The following is an 8,975-nucleotide window of genomic DNA, read 5'->3' on the forward strand; positions in this document are numbered from 1 at the left end:
TCCAGTCTACATCTGCTCAAGTGCCAAATCTTTCAAGAGCTCAGGAACTAACCTCCTTGGTGCTCATGGTCTTGAGATTGTCCACTTGGCTTATTTCCAATTGGTCAACCATTTACCCAATTGGTCAGCCTATAGGTTGAATCGGGCCAATTAAAAATGGAGGACAACATTCATTCGTGGTGACTGGGGAATGGGGGGGGGGGGGGGGGGGGACTGCTCCTCGTACAAAACCTTCCGGCCCATGTTTGGGTTTCAGGCTGCAGGTCAGAAGGAGCCACTTTCTGGACTGCATTTTGCCAAATTTCCTGCTAATGGAAGATCAGAGGAGGGGGGGGGAATTTCAGAAAATAAAAATGGAGCAGAAAAGATCGAGAATAGGGCAGGAATAGCGGAGGAAGGGAAATGTCAGGAGAGTGGAGGAGAAAAGGTGAGAAAGTGTATTTCCCGAATAAATCGAGAGCAACCAGGGAGTCAGTTGAAAGATTGGGGTGGGACTTATCAGGGCGAATTCTGTGCAGGGCAAAGAGGGTGGATGAGGCAGTGTGTGAGCACTTTTTCTTCAAAGCTGAGGATTCTGACAATGGGAGTCACAGCAACAAGAGGCTCTGATGGTGGAATGTGGCGGAGTCAACATTGGTAAATGGGTCTGTGCTCAGTCACCGAATCCTGATGGTGGCTGTGCGGGTTAAGGGTGAAAATAACCATGGCTCTGGCCACAATCTTCCAGTTCTCTTGCAAGGTTGAGATGGTGCCAGGGGAGAAGTTGTCAATACTCCACGGTGTTCAAAACCAGGAGCTGGGAGAGCGACAATCTCCATGTCTGACCAGCTGGGAAAACTACTGGGAGCCATAATCCGGGACATCATTTAATTTTCACTTGGAAAAGCGTGGCTTAAGGATCAACCTAATTTGAGCCAGCCAAGCTTGATTGCATTCTTTGGAGGAATAATAGACTGAAGCTAACGCAGTGGGCTCTCGAAAAGTGTTTATCGCTAATGGTGTTTGTGAGTAAGACTGAATATTGTGGTACCGGGTCAGTATCGGGGTCGCTGCTTGTTAATGCCCCAGGGGCAGCTTGGCATAGTGGTTAGCCCTGCTGCATCGGCAGAGCAGACATCGATGGGCCGAGAGTGGCCTAATTCTGCTCCTATGTCTAATGGTCTTATGATCTCACAGCGCTGAGGTCCCAGGTTCGAATCCCGGCCCTGGGTCACTGTCCGTGTGGAGTTTGCACATTCTCCCCGTGTCTGCGTGGGTCTCACCCCCACAACCCAAAGATGTGACGGTTAGGTGGATTGGCCACGCTAAACTGCCCCTTAATTGGAAATTAATAATTGGGTACTCTAAATTTATTTTTATAAAAAAAGAAAAGTGTTGGTGACCTTAAGGGACGGATTTAAAACATTTGAGGGGTGGGGGGGGGGGGGGGGGGGGGGGGGGGGCGGGGGGTGGCAGGAGGTGAGAATTTGTTTTGATGTGACGAGGTGTGATCGGGAAACAGATTGAATGATAAACCCTCAACAGGAAATAGCTACGGTAGAATCGGACAGCAGAGGGAAAAGTTGCGAAAGATCTCTGCTGGAAACATTAGCCTGAAAAGGAGGTTTGTCGAGTCCCGGAGGAGTCGAACTGATAGGATAAGTCAGAGTGTAGGAGATGGGACTGGTTGAGGGGGGGGGGTGGAAACAGTCAAAATTAGAGGCATGGTTGTCCCACTTCGGAAAGAAAAACTCCTGCATTTGGCCCTCGATGCGTTAATCGTGTCGAATGCGGCCGCTTTCTGCTCAAAAGCGGTCACTTTATCGCACAAAACTAAACTCACTGCCTGAACGGAGCTGTACTCCTGTCTGAAGCTGGGGCACTCACTCCAGCAAGGTGCTGGGTCACAGCCCCTCCTGCTGCTCACTGTCAGCATTGCGACTGTGTAGACGAGGCCAGCAGTGAGAATATGAAGGATTTCCCGACCTGCTACACAAGCAATCTCAAAGTCGGGAAACTAAATTGCTTTTGTAAATGATGTAAATATCAGTAAATAGTGTGACTGTTCATTCACAGAGCAGGGACGTCTCGTGGATGCAGGCAGCCTAACTGGTGTAATAAACTGTCAAAAAAAAGGATGTTTAAACTTTCATCTCTGTGTAAATACATGTAAATTATACAAAGAATTTGCCAGGTTTTAATGGCTGATTTATCCTTAAGTTATACAGTGAGGAGAATTGATGATTCTGGATTTGTAGAAGAGAATAAAACTATTTGTCAACGTTTGACTCTGATTTTTGAATTCTTCCCTCGTGATTTATTAATTGAGGGGTTGCTGGGGTCATTGGGCCCCGTGTTCGAGTGTCAGAACAGAATAACTCAAAACGTTTTACCCTGGGGAGACAGAACATCTGGGTTGGGGTTTATTTTGTGATGTGTGGGCCGAGACGTTTAGAATTTCAACATCAGTGCTTGGCACCAACTGGCCAGCAGGTGGGGGTGTGGAGCCAGCGCTGGTGTGTCCACAGCAATAAGACCTGAGTTCTCATTGCGCCTGTTCACTCCCTCAGGACCTCCCGAAGCATTTTAAAGCCCAAAGACCGTGTTTTTTTTTAAGACTAGTGTTGCGCTGCGGGTAAAACGGCAGCCAATTTCCGGCACAGACGATCCCATAAACAGCGATGAGATAATGAGCAGGTAGTCTGTTTATTTTTGAGGGCCGAAGGGCCTGTTCTGTGCTGTACTGTTCTATGTTCTATGAAGTGAGGTTGGTTGAGGAATTAACACCGGCGACAACGCCAGGGAACGCTCTCCTGCCCTCCCTTCCCTCCGTGGCCATGTTTGCATCCACGTGAGCGGGTGTTACACACTCTAGCCAGAGGAGGTTTACTAGGTTGATTCCAGAGGTGAGGGGTTTGTCGTATGAGGAAAGATTGAACAGTTTAGGCCGATACTCACTAGTGTTTAGAACAATGAGGGGAGGTCTAATTGAGGTATACAAGATGATAAGGTGTGGATAAAGTAGACGTGGAGCAGATGCTTCCTCTTGTCCGACATTCTAACACGAGAGGTCATGCACGTTTGCCCCATGTCTGCGTGGGTTTCCTCCGGGTGCTCCGGTTTCCTCCCACAAGTCCCGAAAGACGTGCTGTTAGGGGAATTGAACATTCTGAATTCTCCCTCTGTGTACCCGAACAGGCGCCGGAATGTGGCGACGAGGGGCTTTTCACAGTAACTTCATTGCAGTGTTAATGTAAGCCTACTTGTGACAATAAAGATTATTATTATTAAAATGCGGTCGAAGGATGATGGCACAGAAGGAGGCTACGTTCCCTACAATGTAGCAATTCACCCAGTACCACTCCCTCGCCTTCTCTACAATCACACACCTGCACATTCTAACAGTCTAATCTTTCTTCAATGTCTCAGGCACACAACCAGGTAGCGCGTTCAGATTCTAACCGCTCACTGTGTGAACGTAGAATATAGAAAACATAGAAAAATACAGCACAGAACAGGCCCTTCGGCCCACGATGTTGTGCCAAACCTTTGTCGTAGATTAATCATAGATTATCATAGAATTTACAGTGTGGAAAGGTGTCTCCTCACATCTTTGTTAAGTCTTTGCCAATCACTTTCAATCTGTGCTCTCTCGTTCTCGGTCCTTTAAGGAGCTGGAGCCAGTTTCCTCCTATCGAGTTCGTCTGGCCCCCTCACGCTTTACCACACCTCGATCAAATCTCCTTCTCTTCTCCAATCTGTCCCTCGACCCTGGAACCAATCTCGTAAATCTTTTCACGAGCTGAGATTTACGATGGTGTTGAAAGGAAGTGGAGAATTTTCATGATCGTCTGGGATTATTTTCAACGGAACCGAAGAGGCTGAGGGGAGCTTTAGTCGAGGTGTATGAAAAAATTATGATGACAGATCAGCTGATGAAGGGGCTGAGCTCCGAAAGCTCGTGTTTGAAACAAACCTGTTGGACTTTAACCTGGTGTTGTAAGACTTCTTACTGTGCTCACCCCAGTCCAACGCCGGCATCTCCACATTATAAAATTATGGGAAGACTGGGTAGAGTGGATCAAGAACAGGAACAGGCCCTTCGGCCCTTCAAGCCTGTACCAGTCATGATACCACCCTTGGCCAGGACCCTCAGCACTCCCTAGTGCCGTATCCCTCTATACCCATCCTATTTGTATGTTTGTCAAGATACCTTTTGAACGCCGTTAATGTATCTGCTTCCACAACCTCCCCTGGCAACGTGTTCCAGGCACTCACCACCCTCTGTGTAAAAAAAACCTGCCTCGCACATCTCTAAGTGTTGCCCCACGGACCTTAAACCTATGCCCCCTGGTGACTGACCCCTCCACCCTGGGAAAGAGTGCCTGCCCATCCACTCTATCCATACCCCTCATAATCTTGTAGACCTGAGCTCCTCCACATAGCTAACACCCTCCAGACCAGGCAACATCCTGGTAAACCTCCTCGGCACCCTCTCCAGAAGCCTCCACATCCTTCTGATAGTGTGGCGACCAGAATTGTGCGCAACATTCCAAGTGCGGCCGTACCAAGGTTCTGTACAACTGTAGCATGACTGGCCAGTTTTTATACTCGATGCCCCGTCCAATGAAAGTAAGCATTCCGTCTGGTTTATTGACCAGGTAGGCAGGGCCCTTAACGAAAAGCTCAATAACCAGAGGATTTAAAACAATTGGGAAAAGGATTAAAGGAGGGTGGTGGGGGATCAGGAACTCACTTTCTGGGAGGTGGGGTGGGGGTGGGGGGGGGGGGGGGGGGGGTGGGGGGGGGTGGGGGGTGGGGAGGGAGGCAGAGACACTTGCCACATCTAGATAAACATGGAGAGCCACTTGAAGCTGCAAAGCAAGACCTGGACAGTGGGATTCAACTGGCCAGCTCTTTTCGGGCTGGTACAGACTCGATGGGCTGATTGACCTCGTTCAGTGTGGGAAATTGCTCAATCGCTCTATCGGGGCTTATTTATAATTGACTTCATATCATCAGCAAGCTTCTTAAATATTCAATACCTGTCATCATGGATTTATCAAACACAGAACTGATGTTATTCAAAATATATTTACTATCGACCCTTGGGGTGGTCATCTCTGGCTGTACGTCTGAAGGTATTCACATGTGACATAACATAGGAACAAAAGTAGGCCATTTGGCCCATCGAGCCAGCTCCGCCATTCAATAATATCATGGCTGATCTGAATGTGGCCTCAACTCCGCTCTGTTGCCTGCATCCCCCCCCCCCCACTCCCGCACACATAACGCACGGTGGTTAGCACTGGGACCCGGGTTTGATTCTGAACTGTGTGGAGTCTGCACGTTCTCCCTGTGTCTACGGGTGCTTTGATTTCCTCCCACAAGTCCAAAGATGTGCAGGTTGGGAGGATTGGCCATGATCGATTTCAAGTGTGAGGTTAGATGGGGTGACGGGATAGGGCGGTGGGGGGGCTGGGGGGGGGGGGGGCGCAGGTAGGGTGCTCTTTCACAGGGCCGGACTGGACTAGATGGGCCGAATGCCTTCCTCCAGCCCTGTAGGGATTCTGTAAACCGCTGACTCCCTTCTTGATCAAAAACCTCTCTAGCTCAGCCTTGAATATATTCAATGAACCGGCCTCCATGGCCGTCTGGGTAGATAAGTACAAACACTAAAGATCTTGTGAGAGACAAAATTCCCCCTCATCTCGCTCTTAAACGGGGGAGTTCCCCACCAGGAGAACCATTCTCCCAGCAGCCACTCTGTTGAGCCCCTCAGAATCTGAGATGTCTCAATAAGATCACCCCATTCATTTCCACTCCAATAAGTGTAGACCAAAATCTGCTCAAAGCTTCCTCACAGGGAAAGCCTCATGCTTCTGGCACTAAATGTCCAATATACCCATCCCCCATGCTCCCCCTGGATCAATATGAACCCAACCTCGTTAATGATCTGGGTTATTATCTCACCGGTGTCTGTGGGAGCTTGCTGTGCGCAAATTGGCTGCCGCATTTCCTTTGTCGCAACAGAGACCAACTTCAAAGAGCCCTTCTTGGAGTTGTGGAATTCTTTGGGGTCCCCTGAGGTTGTGGAAGGCGCGACACAAAATGCCAGACCACCTTCCATCTATTGGGAGCGGGGCAGCAATCTGATCCCGGTGTCCCAAAGGGAAACCGCTGGCCCGTCTGGGATGTGAGATGGGTCCCCGGGGGAGGTTGAGCGTGAGGCTGCAGTTGACCGCGGGGAAACTGGGCGGATTAACGTGGAACGTCCCCCAGGCTCTGCTGTACTACACGCTGGGAAAAGTGAGATTCTTTGACACCAACCAATCAAGCAAGCTTTTCAGCCCCATAGTAACCTAGCAACACGACCGAGTGCTATTTTTGGACAAATGCAGCTGAATTTAAAAATATGGAAATTGAAGCTTGTGAATCTCAGCTCCGAAACATTTCTGAAGACCCCCTCCCACCTCATCATCTTCCATTTGGCTGCCTTCAAACCTCCGACACCCCCCCCCCCCCCCCCCCCCCCCCCCCAATTCAAAGACTAATAATCAATAATCTTTATTGTCACAAAGTAGGCTTACATTAACACTTCAATGAAGTTACTGTGAAAAGCCCCTAGTCGCCACATTCCGGCGCCTGTTCGGGTCACAGAGGGACAATTCAGAATGTCCAATTCACCTAACAAGCCCGTCTTTCAGGGCTTGTGGGAGGAAACCGGAGCACCCGGAGGGTGAAAGAGTGTAAAAGAGAGTGAAGGAGAGAGAAGGAGAGTGAAAGAGAGTGAAAGAGAGTGAAGGAGAGTGAAGGAGAGTGAGAGTGAAAGAGCGTGAAGGAGAGAGGAGGGTGAAAGAGGGTGAAAGAGAGTGAAAGAGGGTGAAAGAGAGTGAAGGAGAGTGAAAGAGGGTGAAAGAGAGAGAAAGAGGGTGAAAGAGGGTGAAAGAGAGTGAAAGAGGGTGAAAGAGAGTGAAGGAGAGTGAAAGAGGGTGAAGGAGAATGAAAGTTGGTTAAGGAGAGTGAAAAAGGCTGAAAGAGAGTGAGAGTGAAAGAGAGTGAAAGAGAGTGAAAGAGGGTGAAAGAGGGTGAAAGAGAGTGAAGGAGAATGAAAGAGGGTGAAAGAGGGTCAAAGTTTTCCACTTGGCACCCATCAAGACAAACACAAAAATACCAAATTTCAAACAATCACAAGGGTGGTGATTGGTCAATCATTGTCAACTTACCAAGCACAGTTCGTGTGGGCCTGGAGTCACATGCAGGCTGGACCAGGTAAGGACGGCAGATTTCTTTCCCTACAGGACACGAGTGAACCAGGTGAACCTTTACAACTATCGAGGCTAGTTCTACGGCCACCATGCCTGAGGCTAGTTTTCAATTCCAGATTTTATTCATTGAAGTTAAATTCTACCAGTTGCCGAGGTGGGATTTGAACCCGTGGCCCCCAGAGCGTTAGCCTGGGGCCGCTGGATTAGTGGCCCAGTGACATTATCGCCACGACCCCTCCTTGCGGCCATACCTGTCCACTGCAGAGTGGAAGCCATGTTCTGAGCTTGAAGAACATTCTAGAACCTGCTTAAAGGCAAATGGAGCCGTCTACATATCAGACAGTTACGTCTTTAACATTTTCCACCTTCGCTCCTCCAATTTAGGACTTGCTCTGTTTCAAATTCATTGACAGCAGATGTCTAACTTACCTCAGGCTGATGCAGTGTTACCACGGTAACCGTCTTTACGGTAACTGGTGAACAATGTACCTAATGCCTCCCCCGTGACTGAGTTTAATCAAGTTGAATATTATTATTTTTATTTTAAATTTCGGATATGTAAGATTTTGAATTATTTTGATATTAACTTTGGTCCGGAGACCGTTCTCTTTGCTAATCAGGCCTTGGGGGGGGGGCCTACCCTGTGGCATCAGATCCCCAGGGCAGGTAGAGTGTGGGTTGGGCAATAAATGCAAGCCCCCTCCCTGAGGTCCAGAAAGTTCCAATAGCATCACTATCACAGGGTGGTAATGGTGGTGTAGTGGCATTGTCAGTGGGCTAGTAATCCAGAGACCCAGCTCTGGGGCCTTGGGTTCGAATCCCACTACGGCACACGAGGAAAAAAACCTAATGATGCTTGATTCAGTTCAATGGGGTGCATATGACCCGGGGGGAGGTGAGTGGGTTCTATCAAGGGGTGGCCGATAAATGCAAGAAGTGTGGGCGAGGACTGGCGAATCATGCGCACGTGTCCTGGGGCTGCGAGTGGGAAAAGCTAGCCATTACCTGCTACTTTTGTTCCATTTCAAAAGGCAGAATCAGCGGCGGAACTGGACCCAGTGACTCATCCTGTTTCATCTCCAGTTCAATTACTGGAGACATTAGCCCTGTTGACGAGTCAGTTTGCCCTTGACAAGACTTCATGTTTCCGCAGATCAATGAAGCACATTTGAAAATCAACAGTGGGGGATTGGAGTTGTTCTCGGTGCTGCAGAAAATATCGGGTTGGCGAGCAGTCAATAAAGCCTGCGCTGGTTTGCACCAGAGGGCATCGTATTGAGGGCTGAGTGACTCAATGTGCACAAGGCAAAATGTGGATTGGTGCACAGGAATTAGACAGAAACAGCAAGGGGATTTCGACAAAGGAACAGGAAGTGGCACCGAGAGAAAGACAGAGACGGGCAAATGTACCAGCAATAAGGACGGAAGAATTAAGAGCAGGATTTTAAGGCCATTCGGCCCCTCAAGCCTACTTGGCCGTTCAATTAAATCATGGTTTCCATCTCAACATGGGGCGGCACAATGGCACAGTGGTTAGCACTGCTGCCAGGGTCCCGGGTTCGATTCAGGACTCGGGTGACTGTGCGGAGTTTGCACGTTCTCCCCGTGTCTGCGTGGGTTTCCTCCGGGTGCTCCGGTTTCCTCCCACAGTCCAAAGATGTGCAGGTGGATTGACCGTGCTAAAATTTCCCCTCCCATGTCCAAAGCTGGGCATTTTAGGTGGGGTTC

This window comes from Scyliorhinus canicula, chromosome 27, assembly GCF_902713615.1.
Source record: "Scyliorhinus canicula chromosome 27, sScyCan1.1, whole genome shotgun sequence".
Taxonomy (NCBI): Eukaryota; Metazoa; Chordata; class Chondrichthyes; order Carcharhiniformes; family Scyliorhinidae; genus Scyliorhinus; species Scyliorhinus canicula.